The sequence below is a fragment of the Bos grunniens genome, chromosome 7, assembly GCF_055505025.1.
Source record: "Bos grunniens cultivar Pamir isolate PY7600 chromosome 7, Bosgru_T2T1.0, whole genome shotgun sequence".
Taxonomy (NCBI): domain Eukaryota; kingdom Metazoa; phylum Chordata; class Mammalia; order Artiodactyla; family Bovidae; genus Bos; species Bos grunniens.
In genome coordinates, this window is record NC_141171.1 from 77,608,535 (window position 1) to 77,632,529 (window position 23,995).

At 37.6% G+C, this 23,995-nt stretch overlaps 1 long non-coding RNA gene across 13 annotated transcripts in view; it reads left to right on the forward strand.

Moving 5' to 3' along the window:
- Positions 1–23,995, forward strand: part of LOC147369852 (uncharacterized) — a 1,128,106-nt gene that overhangs the window by 335,956 nt on the left and 768,155 nt on the right. For 2 of the 13 annotated variants that reach the window (XR_015167965.1, XR_015167986.1), the window contains one exon: positions 11,243–11,660. The exons of 9 other annotated variants lie outside the window; for them this stretch is intronic. This is a non-coding gene — a long non-coding RNA (uncharacterized LOC147369852). Of the gene's footprint in view, positions 1–9,463; positions 9,592–10,958; positions 11,121–11,242; positions 11,661–23,995 lie in introns of those variants that run through there. 2 more of the 13 variants (XR_015167971.1, XR_015167975.1) reach the window with 2 other exon arrangements.

A 23,995-nucleotide genomic window follows, 5' to 3' on the forward strand; every position in this document is an offset into this window, starting at 1 on the left:
AGACTGAACTACTACATTAAAAGGCAATGATTTAAAATTTTGTCTGCTCCACCCTTCTCTAGTTTAATAAGGATCTTTACCTCTATCGTTTAGAAATTAGCCAAGAATATATTTTTAAAATTTCTAATGTGGTACATTCTATAGGTGAAAAGTCATTAGTCTGTGCCAATTTATTCTTAGCTTCTAAAATGTATTGCTAATTAACTATAGGTATAGAATAGTTCTATATCTATATATATAAATAGAATTTTTCTATATCTATTTCTATATATATATAGAAATATAGTTCTATAGCTAAAGAATCTATAGTAATAAATGAAAATAGTATCCAGCTTAGGCAACCTGTCGGAGAAGGCAATGGCACCCCACTCCAGTACTTTTGCCTGGAAAATTCCATGGGCGGAGGAGCCTGGTAGGCTGCAGTCCATGGGGTCGCTAAGAGTTGGACACGACTAAGCGACTTCACTTTCACTTTTCACTTTCATGCATTGGAGAAGGAAATGGTAACCCACTCCAGTGTTCTTGCCTGGAGAATCCCAGGGACGAGGGAGCCTGGTGGGCTGCCGTCTATGGGGTGGCACAGAGTTGGACACGACTGAAGTGACTTAGCAGTAGCAGTAGTAAATAACACTCATAGCAAGGAAAGCATTCATCACTTTTCAGAAGTTATAAAGCTGTTTGCTTGGTAAATTATTTGACACACCATCTGGGCAATAATGGGCTTCCCAGGTGGCACAGGGATAAAGAATCCACCTGCCAATGCAAGAGATCCATTCAGTCCCTAGTTTGGGAAGATCCCCTGGAGGAAGAAATGGCAACCCACTCTAGTATTCTTGCTTGGAAAAATCCCATGGACAGAGGATCCTGGCAGGCTACAATCCAAGGGGTCACAAAAGAGTCAGACACAACTAAGCAATTGAGCATGCACCCACATGGGCAATAATAATAAAATAATTGACCTCTGTTAGGTACTGATGATGTATCAGTACTAGAACAAGAGCTTTTTATAGCTCATTTAAACTTGGCATCAAGCTAGTTTTCTAGACAGGACCTGTTTACTGATCACTGGATAGTTGGGAAGGAAGAGAGAGAAGAAAGCAGCCTCACAGACTGGTCAGGTAGGTGCAAGAAAACCTTCAAGGAAAGAATTATCTTCATTTCACCGATTCAGGAAGAAGCTTGTAGAGGTCAAGAAACCTGCCCAAAATGGCAAAACTGGTAACCAGTAGGAATGTAATTTATCTGCAAATCTCTCTGGGGCCTGATCTAAGCTCTTTTTACCAGATATCCCTCCTTCCCACATTACATGTATTTTAGCACATCCTTAGGAAACGGGCAGCTTTGTATGGGATTTAACCATGAAAATATTATCATATATCAAAACCCTAACAGTGATTCATATGTTAAGCAAACACTTTTTTTTTTCTAATTTTATTTTATTTTTAAACTTTACATAATTGTATTAGTTTTGCCAAATATCAAAATGAATCCGCCACAGGTATACATGTGTTCCCCATCCTGAACCCTCCTCCCTCCTCCCTCCCCATACCATCCCTTTGGGTCATCCCAGTGCACTAGCCCCAAGCATCCAGTATCCTGCATCGAACCTGGACTGGCAACTCGTTTCTTACATGATATTTTACATGTTTCAATGCCATTCTCCCAAATCTTCCCACCCTCTCCCTCTCCCACAGAGTCCATAAGACTGTTCTATAGATCAGTGTCTCTTTTGCTGTCTCATACACCGGGTTATTGTTACCATCTTTCTAAATTCCGTATATATGCGTTAGTATACTGTATTGGTGTTTTTCCTTCTGGCTTACTTCACTCTGTATAATAGGCTCCAGTTTCATCCACCTCATTAGAACTGATTCAAATGTATTCTTTTTAATGGCTGAGTAATACTCCATTGTGTATATGTACCACAGCTTTCTTATCCATTCATCTGCTGATGGACATCTAGGTTGCTTCCATGTCCTGGCTATTATAAACAGTGCTGCAATGAACATTGGGGTACACGTGTCTCTTTCCCTTCTGGTTTCCTCAGTGTGTATGCCCAGCAGTGGGATTGCTGGATCATAAGGTAGTTCTATTTCCAGTTTTTTAAGGAATCTCCACACTGTTCTCCATAGTGGCTGTACTAGTTTGCATTCCCACCAACAGTGTAAGAGGGTTCCCTTTTCTCCACACCCTCTCCAGCATTTATTATTTGTAGACTTTTGGATCGCAGCCATTCTGACTGGTGTGAAATGGTACCTCATAGTGGTTTTGATTTGCATTTCTCTGATAATGAATGATATTGAGCATCTTTTCATGTGTTTGTTAGCCATCTGTATGTCTTCTTTGGAGAAATGTCTATTTAGTTCTTTGGCCCATTTTTTGATTGGGTCGTTTATTTTTCTGGAGTTGAGCTGTAAGAGTTGCTTGTATATTTTTGAGATTAGTTGTTTGTCAGTTGCTTCATTTGCTATTATTTTCTCCCATTCTGAAGGCTGTCTTTTCACCTTGCTAATAGTTTCCTTTTAAGTGACTTTGAAATTATAAAATATATTGACTGGCATTACTAATAAGAACAGTAAAGAGACTATTTGTAACATCACTAAATTCTTGTTACTAAAGTCAGGGCACAAACCACAGAGCACAGCTACCTAAGGGGTAGAGTTAGGAAAACACTTTTTTCTTTTCCATGTTTTTTCCCATTCTCAATTTGCATAAAAAAATCAGTGCAGAGCCATATGGGGGGAAAATTATGCAACCCTCCCCTATTTTGAAAAAAAAAAGTACATGTATACAAAGTGACGTGAAGTCGCTTAGTCATGTCCAATTCTTTGTGACCCCATGGACTGTAGCCTACCAGGCTCCTCCATCCATGGGATTTTCCAGGCAAGAGAAAAATCTTTAAGTGAGTTGCCATTTTCTTCTCCAGGGGATCTTCCCAACCCAGGGATCGAACCTGGGTCTTCTGCACTGTAGGCAGATGGTTTACCATCTAAGCCACCAGGGAAGCCCATTATATGTGTATAACTAAACTGTTTATTTCCCACTTTTTTCCCTTAAAAAGGAGTTCAGGATTATAAATAAGTTATTTTAAAAAGTGATAGATAACAGTTACTATCTGGTCTGTCTTACTGAAGAGAGAAGTACAGGGACAGAGAAACAAAGCTGGGGTGCAGTCAGGGAATAAGAACTAAGGCAGGAAGAAAGGGAGGCCAGAGGGGAGGAAGGATTTACAAGAGGACAAAGGAGCCCCACCAGACAGGTGGGTAGGTGGAAGGGATATGTTCAATCTGACCCTTTGATTCTGGCTTCCTTGCCCATTGCACAGTCCCTGGGGCCCTCCTCCTACCCCAGGCTGTACTATGACTGGGCTAGATCTCTGGGAGGTCTCCTGGAGAGTAGGTCCTGCTCTGTTCATAGTTGCAGCTCTATTGAAATAGCTCCTTCAGTCTCTACTAAACCTCTCTCACCCACCTTCTGCTCTCACCCCTTGACCTTTCTGTACCTATCCCTTTGCTGGTGATATTCTTGTCTTTACAATGTTTAATCCAAAGCTTCAATGTCCTGTTCAAAGCCTTTCCTGTCAACCTCTCATTCCACCCAAGCCATATTGAATTCTCTCTTCCCTGTTTTCACATAACCCCCTCTATCCCTCTTCTAGGCCCTAAGCACATTGTTTTGTAATTGTTGATAGATTTATCTGCTCTACTAATAAATTCTAAGCCCCAGGTAAGGACACAGATGCTACTTGTGTCTTTTGTTCCTCTTGGGAACCATCCTCATCACAAAATTGGTGCTCCAGAAATACTTATTGAGTATAAAGGAACTAACAGTTGGGTCCAAGCCAGGGGATCGGGAGAAAAAGCAGAGGATAGCCCTTGTCAGAGTGGCTGCTGTTCCCCAATTCTTTCCCTTTGTCCCTCCCTTCCTCTCTCATGTTCCTCTATCAATCTGAGCACTCAACAACCTAATTATAAGGTTCAAGTTCAGACTTCTTAGCCAGCTCTCAAGTCCTTACATGGTCTTATTTGTATCCCTCAGACTCATCTCTAGATATTCTGTTCCTTTAACCTGTATCCTATGCTCTGCAATTGTGAACTCTTATAGAGGTCCTAGGATGTGACTTTGTATACTGTCTAGGTCTCCTGACTGTCTGCTTTCTATTTGGAATACTCACACCATTCTCCCCTTCCATCTCTTCACCTTCCAACATCTGTTTAATCTTTAGTATTTCCATTTAGAATCCTCTGCCTCTTCAAGATCATCATTCTACTTACTGATGTAGCTGTCATTGGTTTGATTTTTTTTTTTTTCCCCAACCAAGTTGAGTGATGCACTGGGCAAGACTCCACTCTTCTTAGGCCCACAACTCAGCAGAGCCCCAGTGTTCCTATTCATTATTCTAGAATGGCCAGTTGAATGCTGAACCCAAAAATACCTTTTTCACTCTACTCCTATCTTCCACAGTAGGAAGTATTGTAATATCTGGGTTTGCCATCCCTGGAGTATAAGACCATAGAGATCATTTAGAGATGTATGCTCATCTATATTCATTCATTTAATTAATAGCCCAGGGATGCCAGCAAGAGGGTTGGTACATCTAGAAGAGGGGGAGAAGCCAAAGGACTAGGTCATCTATTTTTAGTAAAATTATCATTGTGAGTATGGAATTAAAATCTGAGTGCCTAGAGGCCAGATGTGTTAAGGATTAGTTTTATCTTTTGGTTTTTGTTAAAAGTTCCAACTGAGGCATGGAGTACAGACTGGATCAAACTGTACTTAATTTACCCCAGAGCTGCAACTCAAAAGATAAACTATAATAAGAGAAAAACAGGAAATAGATCTAAATGCCATAAGCAGCCACTTCTTTAAAATTTTGCCTTTCTTTATAGATTTCCAAATTTTTCTACAATGAGGCATTTTGGGGGGAATTCCCTGGTGGTCCAATGATTAAGACTCCACACTTTCACTGCTGTGTGTATGGGTTCTATCTCTGGTTGGTGAACTAAAATTCCGCAAGCCACATGGCAGAAAAAAAATAAAGTGTTTACATTAAATAAAACAACCTCACTTAAAACATAATAAAATAAAATGAGACATTTCTTTTACTTGTTTTATAATTTTAAAATATAATTATTTGTTTGGACAACACAATGTGATTTCAAGTATAAGTTTTGCACATTGAATACAGAGTTGTAGTAATTTTTATTGTTGTTAGAGGTCAATGTATATGCTATTTAATTTAATATAGAATTCTTTTCTCTTATTCCTACCCATTTGTCATTTGCATTTTCTACTACTTTTTTTTTTTTTAATTCAGAGAAAAATTTCTTTGGAAACATGAAGAGGCTTAAAAACATATATATAAAGAATTAGATGATTAGTAGCGTGTAATGACAATTAGAATTCCAGACTTAAAACATTAGATTTGGCCCTCTGATAGTCTGACTATTTCACCTCCATAACTAGAAACTCGCATATTTGAATCAAAATGTGGGATACCATGATAGCACTAGACCTTGAGCAGATGCCCAGGGGTCTTGGCTGAAGGATAGATTAACTAGCACTGTAAAGAATGGCCACTTATATGTTCTGCAACCTTTAATTTCTTCCAATTGTAGAATACAGCTGAATGAATAGCCTCTAATAGCCTCTAATAGCCTTCTATATTTTAAAAAGGTGAGACTAATTTGAACCACAGAAGGGGTGGGGATAAAAGACCATATATCAAAGAAATGACCACCAGTGATAATACACCATGTGTTTATCAGTTTAAAGCTAGAAATTACCCATTGATGGATATGAATGGGGAATTAACAAGAGGAAAATGCCATGGCAAACAGCTCTTATGGAGCATCTACCACTGCACTAGCCAATGGATTCTCTACTGTGTTTGCCTGTCTTCTCATCTGATCCACAAAAATCAGTGAGGTAGATGTCAGTATTCCATTGACAGACTAGAAAATAATTACTCCACCTACTATGCAATCCATTCTTTAAAGGCAGATTATACGTCGATGTATACTTAGAACTAGTAGGAGCCAGCATGTGATAAAATCTTAATAAATATTTGTTCATTGACTAAATGGTTGAATAAGTGATGTTTTGATGGCTTGTTAGCCTTTTAAAGCTTTTTATTGTTCTCAAGAATATCTATCTTTATGTATGTTCCTTTGGAAATTAGCTTTATCTCAAAATGTAAAAATCACATTTGCATATTTTTTTAATTGAGGTGAAACTTACATAAAAGTAACAGTTTTGCAGTGAACAGTGCAGTGACATTTAGCACACTCATAGTGTTATACAACCATCACTTTGATCTAGTTCTAAAACATTTTCAACCCCCTGAAAGGAAACTCTATCCGCATTAAGAAATTGCTCTTTTCTGCCTCTAGCACCAACCTACATTCTCTCTGAGTTTCCCTATTCTAGATATTAATGAAATAATATGTAATCTTTTATGTCAGACTTTTTTTCACTTAGCATAATGTTTTTGAATTTCATACACGTTGTACTATGCCGCAATACTTAAATCTTTATGGCTGAATAAATTTTTATTGCATGTACATGCTACAATTGGTCAGTTCACCCATTGATGGACATTTGGGCCTTTTTAACCTTCTGGCTTTTAGAAACAGTGCTGGTGTGAATGTGTCTGTGCATATATTTTTTGGGGTATCTGTTTTCAATTGTTTTGAATATATTCCTAGATGTAGAATTACTGGATTATTTGGTAATCCTATATTCAACTTCTTAAGGAATATTGCAAGGGCTGAACCACTTTCCTTTCCTTCAGTAATGCATGAGAATTCTGATTTTTCTACATCTGTGGCAACATATACTATTTTTCTTCTTTTTAAATAGCTATCCTAGAGATTGTGGTCTTGATTTGCATTTCTCTAGTAACTAAAGATAATGAGCTATGTTTTTATGCTTGTTAGCCATTTTCATGAGATTTTACAGGATGGGAAAGCAATTAATAAAACTCAAAATAATCTACTTTCTCTTTAATGACATTTAGAGGAATCAATCTCAGGAATTGATACTGCTACAGATACATTGCTTAATTCAGAATCTTGGAATAATGCTGGACAATTTCTTCTCCTGAATTCACAGCATCCAAACTAAAAGCAAGTCCTGTTACTTATAATTCCAAAGTGTCTTGAGTAATTACACTTCTCTGCATCTCCTCTTGCCTGGAAAATCCCATGGATGGAGGAGCCTGGAAGGCTGCAGTCTATGCGGTCGCTGAGGGTCGGACACGACTGAGCGACTTCACTTTAACTTTTCACTTTCATACATTGGAGAAGGAAATGGCAACCCACTCCAGTGTTCTTGCCTGGAGAATCCCAGGGACGGGGGAACCTGGTGGGCTGCCGTCTATGGGGTCGCACAGAGTCGAACACGACTGAAGCGACTTAGCAGCAGCAGCAGCAGCATCTCCTCTAACCTAATCCAGGCCAAAGTAATCTATTTCTCATCTAGAGTATTGTTTCACATTCCATTATTTGTCTCACTTAATCTGTGTTTCACAAAGCAGTCAAAATTTTAATCATAAATTAGATCATTACGGTGACCTGCTTAGAACCCACCACTTTTACTTTATTGCGTTATAGGAAAACATAAAAGCTCTACATCACAGCTTATGAGAATCCACATCATCTGTAGTCCCAACCATGAATAAAACTACTCTTTTCATAGACATTGCCTTGCATCATGTCTAAACTTCTATCAATTTCTAGAATACTTCTTAGAGCATTTTCAAATGCTGTTATATTGGCCTGGAAAACAATACCCAAATATCACATGGATAGATCCTTCTAATGTCTCTCAAATACTGCTTTCTCAGATTATATTCATCACCTTAAGAGTGATCTTTCCCCTTTCAAGTTGTATTTACATATTTCCATACTTATTTATTTTTTACCTTTATGCATAAGATTGTAAAATTCACTTGAAAATGAAGATTGCTTCTTTTTTGTTACCCTGGTATACCCTCTGCCTAGCACATACTTTTGGAGAAGGCAATGGCAACCGCCTCCAGTACTCTTGCCCGGAAAATCCCATGGACGGAGGAGCCTGGTAGGCTGCAGTCCATGGGGTTGCTAAGAGTTGGGCACGACTGAGCGACTTAAATTTCACTTCTCACTTTCATGCCTTGGAGAAGGAAATGGCAACCCACTCCAGTGTTCTTGCCTGGAGAATCCCAGGGAGAAGGGAGCCTGGCGGGCTGCCGTCTATAGGGTCGCACAGAGTCGGACACGACTGAAGCAACTTAGAAGCAGCAGCAACACATACTTTGCTCATTTTTTTTAATGAATGTGTACATACGTTTTTTATAATCACAGACAGTTAAATCAGTACCATGTAGAAATGCCCATATTTTCTTAACAGCAAATTATTGAGAAAATATCAATTTAAAAAAGTCATCAGTAAGCTATAGTACTGTATTGAGTGCTGTGTTTCTTCAGAAGATTACAAGCCTCCTGTTTACTTGTCAATAGCAAATAATGCTCTTTGAAACCCATGAGTTATATCGAGGGGCAATGATTTGCCTAGTAGATAGGAGGAAAAAGTAGGCAATAGAACAAGATTTAGAGAGAATGAAAGTACATTCTCTCTTATTATGGTCTTTTCACAGCCTTTGTCTTGCCATTCAAGAGTCAGTACTTTATTTCCACCTCAGTATCTGGTGAGCAGGTTCTAGACCTGTTGACATGGAAATCATCCACAGAGCTGTGGAAGAAACATGATTAAATTGTGTTAAAATAATACAGTCCCTTTCTGGCTAATAGAGAAGATATAGTCTGGGCTCCTTCATGGATCCTGAAATGCCTGTAATGGTAATGCTGTACCATTACAATTATAAGGAGAAAATCAAATTTATACAAAGAGAACTCAAAGTTTCTTTATGTTGGACTGGATATTTGAACTAGTTGAAATACATACTTTTGTCTGTTATGTAGGTGAAAAATTTGAATTACATAGTTAGTTGATCATTAATGTCCATTTTATGATTATTATAAACTTAGGAGTCTTATTCTACTCTTCCCTTTTATGATAATAAGCTCATGAAAGGAAGAATATAAAAATTTTATTTACTAGGGTAAACTTAATAAGTTGTCAAGTAGACTACTCAATCCATACTTCAACAAACAATAAAATGATTGCTTCCTTTACTAAGTATTTCAAGTCCATTGTTTCAACTGATGATCTAAAACATTGCTCTGTGACATACAATGGGAAGACTTACATTAGAATCATGAAATTTTCAGCTCTAAATGAATATTGCAGCATAGATGTCATCAGTGCAGTACATGAAGTCCCCGAAGGGATCTATGGACTTGACTCAGTTTCCTTACATCAATTAAATCTAAATGTAGAAACTAAAATCCTGTTACCATAATGAATTTTTGATTAAGTTAGTTTCATCATTGATTAGTTTTTTCTTTTTTTTTTTTTTTAGGTGTATGATCATATATCTGCAAATAGAATATTCTTATCAATTTTATACCTCTGTCATTTCTTGAATATGGCAATATCAGGCATTTTTGCTTCTCTCCTGGTCTTAATGAATATGTTCTACTGTTCTGGATAAAATAAAATACTAGCTTTGAGCTAAAAATTAACATTATAATGTGTTAACATATCTATCAGTGTGTATTTTCTTGAGTGTTCTATAAATAAGGATGAGTGTTTAGTTCTATCAATGGCTTTTTTTAGCATCAGTTGAGATAATCATGATTCTTAAAATAGTTTAATGATGGATATATAAACATGTACTCAGATAAACTGAGGCAAATTAAAAACTAAGAATTTGAGTAAAAATTAATTCTAGTTGGGCAATATCTAATCTAGCAAACAGAAAGGGGTTCTGAGGAGTTGTATTTTATTATAATATTAAAAATAAATGCCTTTTATAAGGAGAAGAGAGGGGGAACATAGGCAACAGGTCAGTTAATGAAAAGTCACTTACTTTAGAACATGGCAGGGGTCTCAGTTCAGTTCAGTTCAATTGCTCAGTCATGTCCGATTCTTTGCAATCCCATGGACTGCAGCATGCCGGGCTTCCCTGTTTATCACCAACTCCCAGAGCCTGCCCAAACTCAAGTCTATCAAGTCGGTGATGCCACCCAACCATCTCATCCTCTTTCATCCCCTTCTCCTCCTGCCTTCAATCTTTCCCAGCATTAGGGTCTTTTCAAATGAGTCAGTTCTTCAAATTAGGTGACCAAAGTACTGGAGTTTCAGCCTCAGCATCGGTCCTTCCAAAGAATATCCAGGACCGATTTCCTTTAGGATTGACTGGTTTGATCTCCTTGCAGTCCAAGGGACTCTCAGGAGTCTTCTCCAACACCACAGTTCAAAAGCATTAATTGTTCGGTGCTCAGCTTTCTTTCAGAGAAGGCAATGGCACCCAGTACTCTTGCCTGGAAAATCCCATGGATGGAGGAGCCTGGTAGGCTGCAGTCCATGGGGTCGCTAAGAGTTGGACATGACTGAGCGACTTTACTTTCACTTTTCACTTTCATGCATTGGAGAAGGAAATGGCAACCCACTCCAGTGTTCTTGCCTGGAGAATCCCAGGGACGGGGGAGCCTGGTGGGCTGTTGTCTATGGGGTCACACAGAGTCGGACACGACTGAAGTGACTTAGCAGTAGCAGCTTTCTTTATAGTCCAACACTCACATCCATACATGGCTACTGGGGTCTATTAGGCTGATTACCTAATTAATGTTAATTAAGCAATTCCTGATAGACTGGTTTAAACCATTTCTGGAAGAGCTGAAACTGTAGTAAAGTCTAAGTTTGGTGATATGGGCATTGACAACTTTCATTTTGGGCTTCTTTTGTTTTTAATAACTGTATAATATCAGTATCAATGGATTTCTTAATGTTGGATTAGTGATACTTTTGGAGTAAATTCTATTTAGTGATGGTGTATCATTTTCTTAACAAAGCATTAGAGTGGTTCACCCTTTCATTTTGGAGAGGGAAATGCAACCCACTTCAGTACTCTTGCCTGGAGAATCCTTGGACAGAGGAGGCCAAGCAGGCTACAGTCCTTGGGGTCACCGAGTTGGACATGACTAAGCGACTCACACACACACACACACCATTGGGTATGTTTGCACTGATGTTTTAAAGAAACACAGCTTTCTTTTTTGTACCATCTTTATAAGATTTCATGTTGATGTTATATTAGCTTCATAAAATGAATTAATTTTTTTTTTTTCATTTTCAGTGTTTGGACAGCAAAGCACTGAAACTCGCCAGTGTATGGAGGGCTGGTAGAATTCCTCTGAGAAAGCATCTGGCCCTGGTGCTTTGTTTGCAAAGTGGTTCCTTAGTAACATGCTCTATTTCTACTATGAAAATTGGTCTGTTGAAGCTTTCTACCTCTCATGGGGTCATTTTTTAATAATAATCTTTTTGCGTAGAAAATTATGTATTTTTCCCAGGTTTCACTTTTTTCTCTCTGCTTTATTGTTTCCTTCATTTGTTTAATTATGCATAAATTATTCTCAAGATTAAAAAAATGTTTTCACTTTCAGTAATTTCTCCTATTAGTTTATATGTGTGATTCCCACCCCCCACCCCCATTTTTTTGGATCAGATTTGCTACTGACTTGTCTTTTTTTTAATATATCATGATAACAGGACTTTAAAAATTAGGTGACTGTTTTTGTATTGTTTTTTTGATTAATCTTTTACCTTTACTTCCCTTCATGTGCTCTTTTGGTTTATTTTGCTATTCCTTAGTCTTTCTGTGTTTATTTTTTAAGCTAAGTGTTTCATTTTTAATCTATCCTGATAAAACTATTAAGTGCTATGAATTTTCTTCTCCTACTTCTTTAAGTGGAACACATTTTGTATTTTTAGAAGTTATATCATTTCAATGTATATTTTATATTTTATTTTGCTCAGGTCTTTTAATAGAACTTTCATTTAGTCTTAACTTTTAACTGAAAGATTTTTTTTTTAGTTTTGTTGATATTCTATAATTGTATTGCATTGTGGTCAGAGAGTTGTTTATATTATTTCTATTGTGTGACTTAGAGATATATTCGGTGTGACTCTAGTACATGACCACTTACAGTGAAAGGTCTATTTCTCTTGAAGATGGAGCCTCCATTATAAGGGTATAAATTTCAAAATATATTATTAAGATCTATTGTAATGACTGTGTTCAGATTTTCCATCTCTATACTTATCTTAATTGCTGTTACATCCTTACTTATATTTTGTCCATCTTGATTTGTGCTGAGACTTAATAATTGTCCCAAACCAGAAGAGTAGTAATGCTGGCAATTCCGATGGCTTCTTACTGCATCAGGTTTATAAGTTAACTTTATCATCAGTCCAATTTAGTAATTCAGTTGTGTCCAGCTCTTTCCGACCCCATGGACTGCAGCACACGAGGCTTCCCTGTCCATCACCAACAAACGGAGCTTACTCAACCTCATGTCCATTGAGTTGGTGATGCCCCAACCATCCCAACCATCTCATCCTCTGTCATCCCCTTCTCCTGCTTTCAATCTTTCCCAGCATCAGGATCTTTTCAAATGAGTCAGTTTTTCATATCAGGTGGCCAAAATATTGGAGTTTTAGCTTCAGCATCAGTCCTTCCAATGAATATTCAGGACTGATCTCCTTTAGGATGGACTGGTTGAATCTCCTTGCAGTCTGACGGACTCTCAAGAGTCTTCTCCAACACCACAGTTCAAAAGCATCAATTCTTTGATGCTCAGTTTCTTTATAGTCCAACTCTCATGTCCATACATGACTACTGGAAAAAACAGAGCTTTGACTAGATGGACTTTTGCTAGCAAAGTACAGTCCCTGCTTTTTAATATGCTGTCTATGTTGGTCATAGTTTTTCTTCCAAGGAGCAAGCATCTTTTAATTTCACGGCTGCAGTCACCATCTGCAGTGATTTTGGAGCCACCAAAATAAAGTGTGCCACTCTTTCCATTGTTTCCCCATCTATTTGCCATGAAGTGATGGGACTGGATGCCAAGATCTTAGTTTTCTGAATGTTGAATTTTAAACCAGCTTTTTTCACTCTCCTCTTTCACGTTCATCAAGAGGCTCTTTACTTCCTCTTCACTTTCTGCCATAAAGGTGGTAATATCTGCATATCTGAGGTTATTAATATTTCTTTTTTTTTCTCTTGCTTTCTTTTTATTTTTTTTAATTTATTTTATTTTATTTTGATTAAAATTTTTAATTTTATTTTATTTTAAACTTTACAAATTGTATTAGTTTTGCCAAATATCAAAATGAATCCACCACAGGTTATTAATATTTCTCCCATCAATTTTGATTCCAGCTGTGCTTCATCCAGCCTGGCATTTTGCATGATGTACTCTGCATAGAAGTTAAATAAACAGGGTAACAATATACAACCTTGACATACTCCTTTCCAATTTGGAACCAGCCCTTTGTTCCATGTCCAGTTCTAAATGTTGCTTCTTGACCTGCATACAGATTTCTCAGGAGACAGGTCAGGTGGTCTGGTATTCCCATCTCTTTAAGAATTTCCATAGTTTGTGTGATCCACACAGTCAAAGGCTTTGGTGTAGTCACTAAAGCAGAACTAGATGTAGAACTACTACCTAGAACTTTATCATAGATATGTATGTATAAGAAAAAACAGTATGTGTAGGGCTGTGTACTATCTGCAATTTCAGGTATATACTGGGGATCTTGGGGCATATACACTGAAGATAACAGGTGACCATTATATGTTAAGAAATCTACCAAGTACAGGCTTCCCAGATGGTGCATATAAAGAATATGCTTGCCAATTCATGAGACTCAAGAGATGCAAGTTTGATCCCTGAATCAGTAAGATCCCCTGGAGCGGGAAATAGCAACCCATTCTAGTATTCTTGCCCAGGAAATCCCATGGACAGAGGATACTGGTGGTCTATAGTCCATGGGGCCACAAAAAGTTGGACACGACTGAGAAACTGATCACATCAAGAAGTACAAGTAGTTATCAAAGTGAGATTTGAAAAGAAAAGAATATGGAGGAGATTGATATGTGTGTCTTAAGATTTGTATATATTTATATGAATTTATATAATGTATATTAATAAGATTTATATATAATAAGCACTTGGGTATACTTATATAGATATTAATAGACTTACTTATGCAATGGACACTTAAGTAAATGTTTGTGTATTATTTATATAGATCCATGCATATATTATGTGATCATCAAAAAGTTAATGTTAATTGGTAGAAAAAAGAACAGACCCATTTAAGGAACACAGGTCTCTTTAAATGTAAAGATTCAGAAACTGTTAAATTAAAGCATGCATGCCCCACTATGGAGTTCAGTTCAGTTCAGTCTCTCAGTCGTGTCCAACACTTTGTGACCCCATGAATCGCAGCACACCAGTTCTCCCTGTCCATCACCAACTCCCGGAGTCTACCCAAACCCATGTCCATAGAGTCAGTGATGCCATCCAGCCATCTCATCCTCTGTCGTCCCCTTCTCCTCCTGCCCCCAATCCCTCCCAGCATCAGAGTCTTTTCCAATGAGTCAACTCTACACATGAGGTGGCCAAAGTACTGGAGTTTCAGCTTTAGCATCATTCCTTCCGAAGAAATCCCAGGGCTGATCTCCTTCAGAATGGACTGGTTGGATCTCCTTGCAGTCCAAGGGACTCTCAAGAGTCTTCTTCAACACCACAGTTCAAAAGCATCAATTCTTTAGTGCTCAGCTTTCTTCACAGTCCAACTCTCACATCCATACATGACCACTGGTAAAACCATAGCTTTAACTAGATGGACCTTTGTTGGCAAAGTAATGTCTCTGCTTTTGAATATGCTATCTAGGTTGGTCATAACTTTCCTTCCAAGGAGTAAGCATCTTTTAATTTCATGGCTGCAGTCACCATCTGCAGTGATTTTGGAGCCAAAAAAATAAAGTCTGACACTGTTTCCCCATCTATTTCCCATGAAGTGATGGGACTGGATGCCATGATCTTCGTTTTCTGTATGTTGAGCTTTAAGCCAAATTTTCACTCTCCACTTCACTTTCATCAAGAGGCTTTTGAGTTCCTCTTCACTTTCTGCCATAAGGGTGGTGTCATCTGCATATCTGAGGTTATTGATATTTCTCCCAGCAATCTTGATTCCAGCTTGTGCTTCTTCCAGCCTAGCATTTCTCATGATGTACTCTGCATGTAAGTTAAATAGGCAGGATGACAATATACAGCCTTGATGTACTCCTTTTCCTATTTGGAACCAGTCTGCTGTTCCATGTCCAGTTCTAACTGTTGCTTCCTGACCTGCATATAGGTTTCTCAAGAGGCAGGTCAGGTGGTCTGGTATTCCCATCTCTTTCAGAATTGTCCACAGTTTATTGTGATCCACACAGTCAAAGGCTTTGGCATAGTCAATAAAGCAGAAGTAGATGTTTTAGAGACCTCCTAATTCAAAGATGAACAAGGATGCCAGCTGGACTTTGTCATTAGTGAGGACATCTGGCTCTTCAAGTAGTTACTGTTATTAAGGAGCTGGCTACATCATAACTGTTCTTTTGTTGCAAAAAACTGCTACTTAACCACACCAGCCATCTCTGCTTGTTTACTATCTGAATGGGTGAACTGTAGGTAACCTACCCAAATGTGCTACCCCATTCCCAGACAGGGTTTCCCTGGCGGCTCAGCTGGTAAAGAATCAGCCTGCAATGTGGGAGATCTGGAGATATTAAAAAGCAGAGACATTGCTTTGCTGACAAAGGTTCGTCTAATCAAAGCTAGTTGTGTATGGATGTGAGAGTTGGATCAGAAAGAAAGCTGATTGCGGACGAATTGATGCTTTTGAACTGTGGTGTTGGAGAAGACTTGAGAGTCCCTTGGGACTGCAAGGAGATCAAACCAGTCTAATTCTAAAGGAAATCAGTCCTGAATATTCTTTGGAAGGACTGATACTGAAGTTGAAGCTCCAATACTTTTGGCAACCTGATGCAAAGAACTGACTCATTGGAAAAGACCTTATTGCTGGGAAAGATTGAAGGCAGGAGGAGAAGGGGACTACAGAGGATGAAATAGTTGGATGGTATCACCGACTTGATAAACATGAGTTTGGGCAGACTCTGGGAGTTGGTGATGGACAGGGAGGCCTGGCGTGCTGCGATTCATGGGGTCACAAAGAGTCAGACGTGACTGAGAGACTGAACTGAACTGATTCCTGGACATATATTGAAGGGTCTGTTGGAAACATACTTCTGGAAAATGAAGTCCATAAAGTTCTTCCAGAAATGTATTTATTTTTTCTTTAACACAATATATAAAGTTAGGGAGTATATAAATTGAGCATGCTATGGATTAGAACTATAAAATTAACTTATGTTTCAACAAACATACATCTTCTTCCAGATTTAAAATTTAAAAGAAAAATTGCCCTATCTTTATGAATAATAAACACATTAGTAATGCTGTTTACATCCCTCATTTAAAAATGTTTAAAATGATCTGAAGTAAATAAAGATTATACATAAGTATATTTTATTTTTCATTTAAAACTGCACTTTATATTATAAATAGAGGGTTAAATGTTAGGGTTTTGAGGTGAATCTAAAAGATGTCAGTTGTAGTTATTGTTAATTATTTATGAACCCGCTGGTAAGGACAAATCATTTTCTTAATCTATTTCACTAATAGAAATTATTTATAAGCACATCATTAATTATTTACCTTTTCCTGGTATTATATTTGCATTAATAATTTAAAAATATATAATTATCTATTAAATCATCTAAATATGATTTAACTTCATTTATTTTTTGTTACACAAATAGCAATTTGATCATTAACTATAGTCACATGAAGCAAGGTATTCCACTATAACAAGCTTGGTTTGGTATTTAGAAATAATGGGGACAATAGCTTGCATATTTATTTTTATTTTACTCAGCAGGTATAACTAAGAATATTCTCAAGGTATATTCTCAAGAAAGTTTCTAGAATATCAGATCTGTAAATCTTTTGTCTGTCAGTTACTATATATATATATATATATATATATACACACACCCTTGAGGTACCTGGCAAGTAGAGACAAAGTTTTCTTGTAGTTGCCAATTAACTCAATGCCCTCAGAGCCAAATGACTTTCTATATACAGCAGGGAAGGGCTGATTTTTTGTCCTGGACATCACCAAACAGCTTCATTGAAAACTTAAAGGAGATTTGCTCCTGAATAAAATGTGTACCATAGCAGCTTTGTCCTGCCTCAGTTATGATATCAGAGGTGTAGTATCATCACGAATACATCTAGAGTTTTACAGCCTTGGAGTTATAACCAGAAAATAAAAAATGTTTTGGCAGGATTATTGTCCAAATATCTTGGTCTAAAAGAAATATTCCTGTTGGGGAGCCTGTTTAAAAAAGAAAAAGAAAAAAAGATCTTAACAGGCCTTTAAGAAAGATTCAGTGTTTAGGTTACTGGGAAAGAAGGCCAGGTTATCAGTGGATTTTTTTTTTTAATAGAAAAACACTTTATATATTATTTGGGCTTCCCTGGTGGCTCAGACTGTAAAGAATGTGCCTGCAGTGCAGGAGACCTGGGTTCTATTCCTGGTTGGGGATGATCCCCTGGAGAAGGGACTGGCTACCAACTGCACTATTCATACCTGGAGAATTCCATGGACAGAAGGGCCTGGCAGGCTGCAGTCCATGGGGTTGCAAAGAGATGGACACAACTGAGCAACTAATACGTTCAGCTCACTTTTTTATATATTATGTGATAATGAGACAAAGCAAAGGTAGAAGTAATGTGCACATTGTAAGCAGAATCACCAGGGTAAAAACATCTTTGAACTTCAATCTTCAGTTATTACTGTCCACTCTTATGTACTACTATGGACTAAGTTGAGTTTTCTCAAAATTTGTATGTTGATGTCTTAATCACCAGCACCTCAAATGTAACTGTTTTAGGGATAGGATCTTTAAAGAGCTAATTCAGTTACAAAGAATTCCGTTGATGGGCCCTATTCCAATGTCACTGGTGTCCTTATGAGAGGAGATTAGGGCACAGACCGACACAGGACCATATTAAAACATATGGAGAAGATGGTCACCTAAAGGCTTCAAAAGAAACTGACCTTGCTGATAGCTTGATTTTTTTTTTTTTTCTAACTTCTAGTCCTCAGAATTGTGAGAGAACATGTGAACATGTTTCTCTTGTTTAAGCCACCCATGTCTGTAGTACTTTGTATGGCAGTACTACTAAACCAGTACGCAGACCTTATCCTGTTGAGGTCTGAGTAACAAATTCCTGTTTGTATTCTGGGTACACAGTTCCAATTGTTTGGATCCAGAGCCCTCTCACTTGAAGCAAGAATTGGAGACAACTGTTTCTCTTTGTTTATGGAATAATAATAGCAAAGGAAATTCTGGGTTCAGACGTTTATTGCTTACTGCTTTGGCTTTGTGCAACAATATCATTTTTTAATACTTAGTTTAAGGAAGACAGCTTATGTAAATAACCTTCTTGAATGCTTATTAAGAGAGTCTTTCCACAGCCTTTCCTGACAGCCTGGATACCACTGGGTATTCAAGTTAATCTGAAGGTTAAACCTCCCTGTAGATTTCTAAAGAGAACATTAACATGGCCCCAGACTAGGAATCTTAGTAAAAGAGCCTGCTATTTTCTTCTTGGCCAAATCTTGGCATGCTATAAGAAGGCTGTATCTAGACCATTTTCTGTATTTATATCTAAATGAGTTGCCTAAATGAGATTATGGATTACTTCAAAGTCATGAAGCCCCACTTTTGTCAATTTGATGATTGTTCTGGGATAATCGTGACCCCACTGCCTTACAGTTTTTGAGTCTGTAATTAAACATGCTAAATATGCAGAGCTGTTTACTGATTTACAGCTATGTAATTTTCAGGTTTAAAATGTGGGGGGAAAAAATTAACTGCTTCCATAGCAAAATAACCCAAGAGGACCCTTGAGGACAATGGGAGCTACTGTGCATAGAAAAGAGGGCTCATGCCAACATGTATATCTTTTTAATTTGAGGATTATGTTGGAAATGAAACATAATCTCCAAGGTGAACAAGTGCTTTTGCTAGAGTACTTAACCCTAAATATGAAGCTAGCATAAATTACTTGATTGTTATTAACTGCTGTTTAACTTCCCCGCACTTTTAACACTTATTATAATGGAAAATATCACTTAAAAAAATCTTGTTCAAGGGTGATTAGAATGTCCTTTTATATTTAATGTTTCAAAATCATGTGCATGGAGTACCCACCAACATACCAATTATTTAGTCATTAAAAATGCGGGTGCAAAGTCATTTTAGTAGGAATTAGGCCTCAATCCAACATGTCCTAAGGGAAGTTGCCTAAATTGCAACAGTGAGCTATAGAGAGGACATTAAATTGTTTCAAACAAAAAAGAATTTTCATAGCAATTCCCTAAGCTAGATGGCGTTGACTTTAAACAAACAGATGACTAGTTATTTCTCCAGCAGAAGATAGGTTTATTCAAGATTAGCCAAGAATTGGCCTTTTGGAATCTGCAACCAAAGCGAACCACATGTAAATCCCCTCATAGCAAGGAGAGGAGAACTCTTTTAAAGAGGGTAAAAGGAAGTTGGGGGTGGGGGGAGCAGAAAAGAGTCCTCTGGGAAAATTTAGAGTTCAAAGTGTGCAGTGGCTTTTCATTGACTTTCTGTGCCAGCCTCTTATAAATGAGGTCTTGTCAGGCAAGAAGTCTTCCTTCTTCCTCTTGGATTTTTCCATTGTTGCAGGGCATGGCAGCTCCCCCTCCTGGGTTCCCAACTCTATTTTAAACTGTGGTTTCTGTTTGTTATAATGTTCACAACGGCAATACAGAATATTCACCTACAGCAAATGCATTCACAAAGCACCACAGGATATGGGAACTTGTTTCTGTTGTTTAAGTGGAAAGTTATGTTATGAATTCTTATTCAATTTTCCAAATAATTAATAAGTGAATGCTATTTAGTGTGATTGGGCAAAATTCTTCATTGCAAGGTAACTTAATCCGAAATGTCTTAAAAGAATGAGATGTTTCAGCTTTGTAAAAAGTAACATCTAGATACAACTCTAGAACAGAAGGTTGAGAAGGGAGAAGAACTCTCAAGTCTCTGGATATGTTAGTGCTTAGATAATACCAGAAATATTATGAAGTATCTTTTGACTGAAAAAAAAATGTTTTATTTAAAAATCTAAAATTGCTATGGACATTTCCAAGACTCACGGAGATTTTTCTAGAAAAAAAATATAATGCCTGGATGAATGTAACCGTTGCAGGAAGGCGGACCCCTTCCAGGGCCCAAAACTAGGCTCTTGTCTAACACTCAGAAATGAATTGTCTGAGGAGACACATGTGCTGACAAAGCAAGAGATTTTATTGGGAAAGGGCACCCGGGTGGAGAGCAGCAGGGTAAGGGAACCCAGGAGAACTGCTCTGCCGCGTGGCTTGCAGTCTCGGGTTTTATGGTGGGATTAGTTTTATGATGGGATTAGTTTCCCAGTGGTCTTTGGCCAATCATTCTAATTCAGAGTCTTTCCTGGTGTCACACACATCGCTCAGCCAAGATGGATGCTAGCAAGAGGGATTCTGGGAAGTGGACGGACAACCAGTGTCTCCTTTCGACCTTTCCTGAACTCTTCTGGTTGGTGGTGGCTTATTAGTTCCGTATTCCTTATCAGGATCTCCTGTCATAAAACAACTCATGCAAATGGTTGCTATGGCGCCTGGCCAGGGTGGGCGGTTTCAATCAGTGTGCTTCCCCTAACATAACTATTCAATTTATCTCTATAAACAATGAAACATTTTCAATATACTCAATTCTAACATCAGTGTCCTCTAGGGCACTGAGGTGAGAAACAATGGTATCAACTCAAACACTACTTTTTAAGTATCGTTTTTCCTAAATTTATTTTCACTGTTAGCTTCTCAGTAATATGGTTATGGGAGAGTTAGGCAGCCATTGAATGCCACCATTAGAAAAATTGCATCCAAAATCTTCTACACCTCCATTCAACGCCCAAGTGGAAAAAATCTAGAGAAAATCTTGGATGTAAATAGACACAATAAACTGGTAACAAGAGTCCTCCAGAGAACAATACCGTGCTTAAGGTACAAGGATGTGATGGAGATTTGTTTTTCACTGAATTTAATTTATATCTTTTGAATTTTGCTCCATAGGATTTGTTATTGTAGTTGCTTAGTCACTAAGTCGTGTTTAACTCTTTGCAACCCCATGGACCGCAGCCCTGCAGGCTCCTATGTCCATGGGATTTCCTGGGCAAGAATACTGCAGTGGGTAGGCACTCCCTTCTCTAGGGGATATTCCTGACCCAGGAATTGAATCTGTGTCTCCTGCATTGGCTGGCAGGTCTTTACCATCTGAGTCACCAGGGAATCACCATGGAATTGAATATCTACTTTTAAATGTTAATCTTCTTTTATAAAGAAAAAAAAAGCCAACAATTAATATTTTAACATGACTTTCCCAATTTATATATAAATATTTACTTATGTACATGGATTTTACTACATTATATGTAGATAGAATGCCTGGTAATAGAAGAGAAAATGATTGGAGTTGAACAAATTGATATTCCTACTTGATCACCACTATTTCCATTACTTGCTACCACATATACTAAGGTTGTTATTCTCAGTGCATTATCTAATTTAATCCTTATGACAATTTAAGAACAAACAGTGTTGTGTTTCATTTTAAAGTTAAGGAAAGTAAGGCCTAGAGAGATTAGGTAGTTTACTAACAAGGGTCCCAGAGCATAAGTTACTTTGGTTTCCTTACCATTTCTCTCTCTTTTCTTGCAAGTGTATGGAAGCAGTGTTTTAATTGGTAATCAGAAGATATTTTTATTTAAAAAACAAAAAACTGGATACTAAGTAGGCAGGCACTCCTCAGTTTTCCACTTTCTATACCATTTCTTCTTATATGTGTTTGCTTGATTCACACACGCTTTGTACTACCTGACTTTCAGGCTGCTGTTACTATCTCTTTCTAATTGCTCTAAAAATGTGGCAGATAATTAAATGATCTCAAAAGTAAAAGCTTCCAGTCTGTACATGGCATATGAGGATAATAAGTTTAAGTTTCCCTTGTTTGCTTGAAATAATAATACTTCTCAGTTCAGTCGCTCAGTCATGTCAGACTCTTTGCGACCCCATGAATTGTAGCACGCCAGGCCTCCCTGTCCATCACCAACTCCCGGAGTTCAGTACTTCTAGACGATGTTAATGTGTAGGTGAAACTGGGGACTAGAACTCCCTTCTCTCAGGACTTGAATTTGAGATGGGCCATCCTATTCAAGTTCTGAAGCTATTCATGTATTCTCTTACCCACTAATATGGTGACACACAGCTGGTTTGTTCTTACAATTTGGACTTGACTTTGAAGTCTTCCTAGGTTTTATACTGTCCATACAACTTGATCCTTTGAAAGGTAAATGCCTCTGTGCATATATACCAATGAAGTTTATGTTACTGCATATGAGCGTCACATAGGTGCTTATAGATGCTTATGGTACCATCAGCATGTGCATATTCATTTCACATTTGAGGCATGGAGTCTTAGATGTTCCCTGTGAGCTGGAACTAGTTTGAAGGATCAGGGAAAACAATGGGTTTTTTTGTTTTGTTTAGGGAAAATGGGAGGGGGTGTGTTTTGTTCTTAAGTTTTCAATTGCTTTGAGGCTAGAACAGATAGCAAAGTAAATACCTAGATTTTTGGACAGAAAGGTTAAAGCAGCTATATTAGCTTTCTAATTATATTTCTGTATAATAAACTAACATATTATCTCACCATTCTGTAGGTCAGAAGTCTGAATGTAGGCTAACTCGGTCTTACTCAGGGTTTCTTTAGGCTGTAGTCATGGTGTTGTTTGGAGTTATATTTTCCTCTGAGGCTCACAAATCCCTTGCATCCTCACTGGTTATTAACAGAATTCATTTGCTTCCAGTGGTATCTGTGAGTTGTAGGTACTGGGGATGGCAGATGTGGAGTTTCTTTCTAGACTACGCAGTTAAGGATGTTACCATTATAATGTTTTCAAATGAAGTGCTGATGTTGGTAATTCTATCCACAAGTTGGGAGATGAGGGCCGATACTTGCTGCTCATTGTTCTCAATTTCTAGAGGCAGCCTGCCCTTCTGTGCTCTGTGCTTCTCTCTAAAACATGCCATACATAAACGCATCCTCTCCAGTTTAAAAACCCTGACTTCTCCCTTCAGAGACAGGCAGTACATTTACAGGGCATGCACACCCCAGGGCAGGAATTTTGGAGTCTTAGAATTCTGTCTAACAGAGAATTAAGTAGACACTTTCCATAAGAACCCTGATAAATACTTGTACTCCTATTCTCAAGTTACTTTTTTCCAGGAACAAAATGGAATATGATGCTTGACTTTGATTGCTACATGAAACTCATACACACTACTGTCATGTATACCAGCTGCTTTTCTATCTTAATAAAATATACCATTTTTTAAGGAGGCCATTTCATAAAATAAAAACTTTGCCATATCCAGGATGTCCAGTGAATATAACAATTTTTCTTTTCATTTTAAATCAGTATTTAAGATTGATTAGACTTGACATACAGTTTCCTTCTATGGCAATATACATCCCACAAAGATTTAAAGTTAAATATTTCATCTAAGTTAGTTATATTTTGCATGACACTTTGAATAACCACTATTGATTTTTGATTACATTATTACCAATATTTATACTGCTATAAACAATGTTTATGGCACTGTGATAAGTTCCTAGTGTTACCTACTTGTAGGGTCTGCAATTATGTTGCTATAAATGTAATTTACAGTTACAGTAATTCTGTTTCATCTCAAACCTCAAATCCATAAAGCAGTGATTTTTTTTTTTTACACAAAAAACTGGTGACTAATGTAATATTTTAAAAAAATAATTTGTTGAATTGACAAGGATACTAGTTGT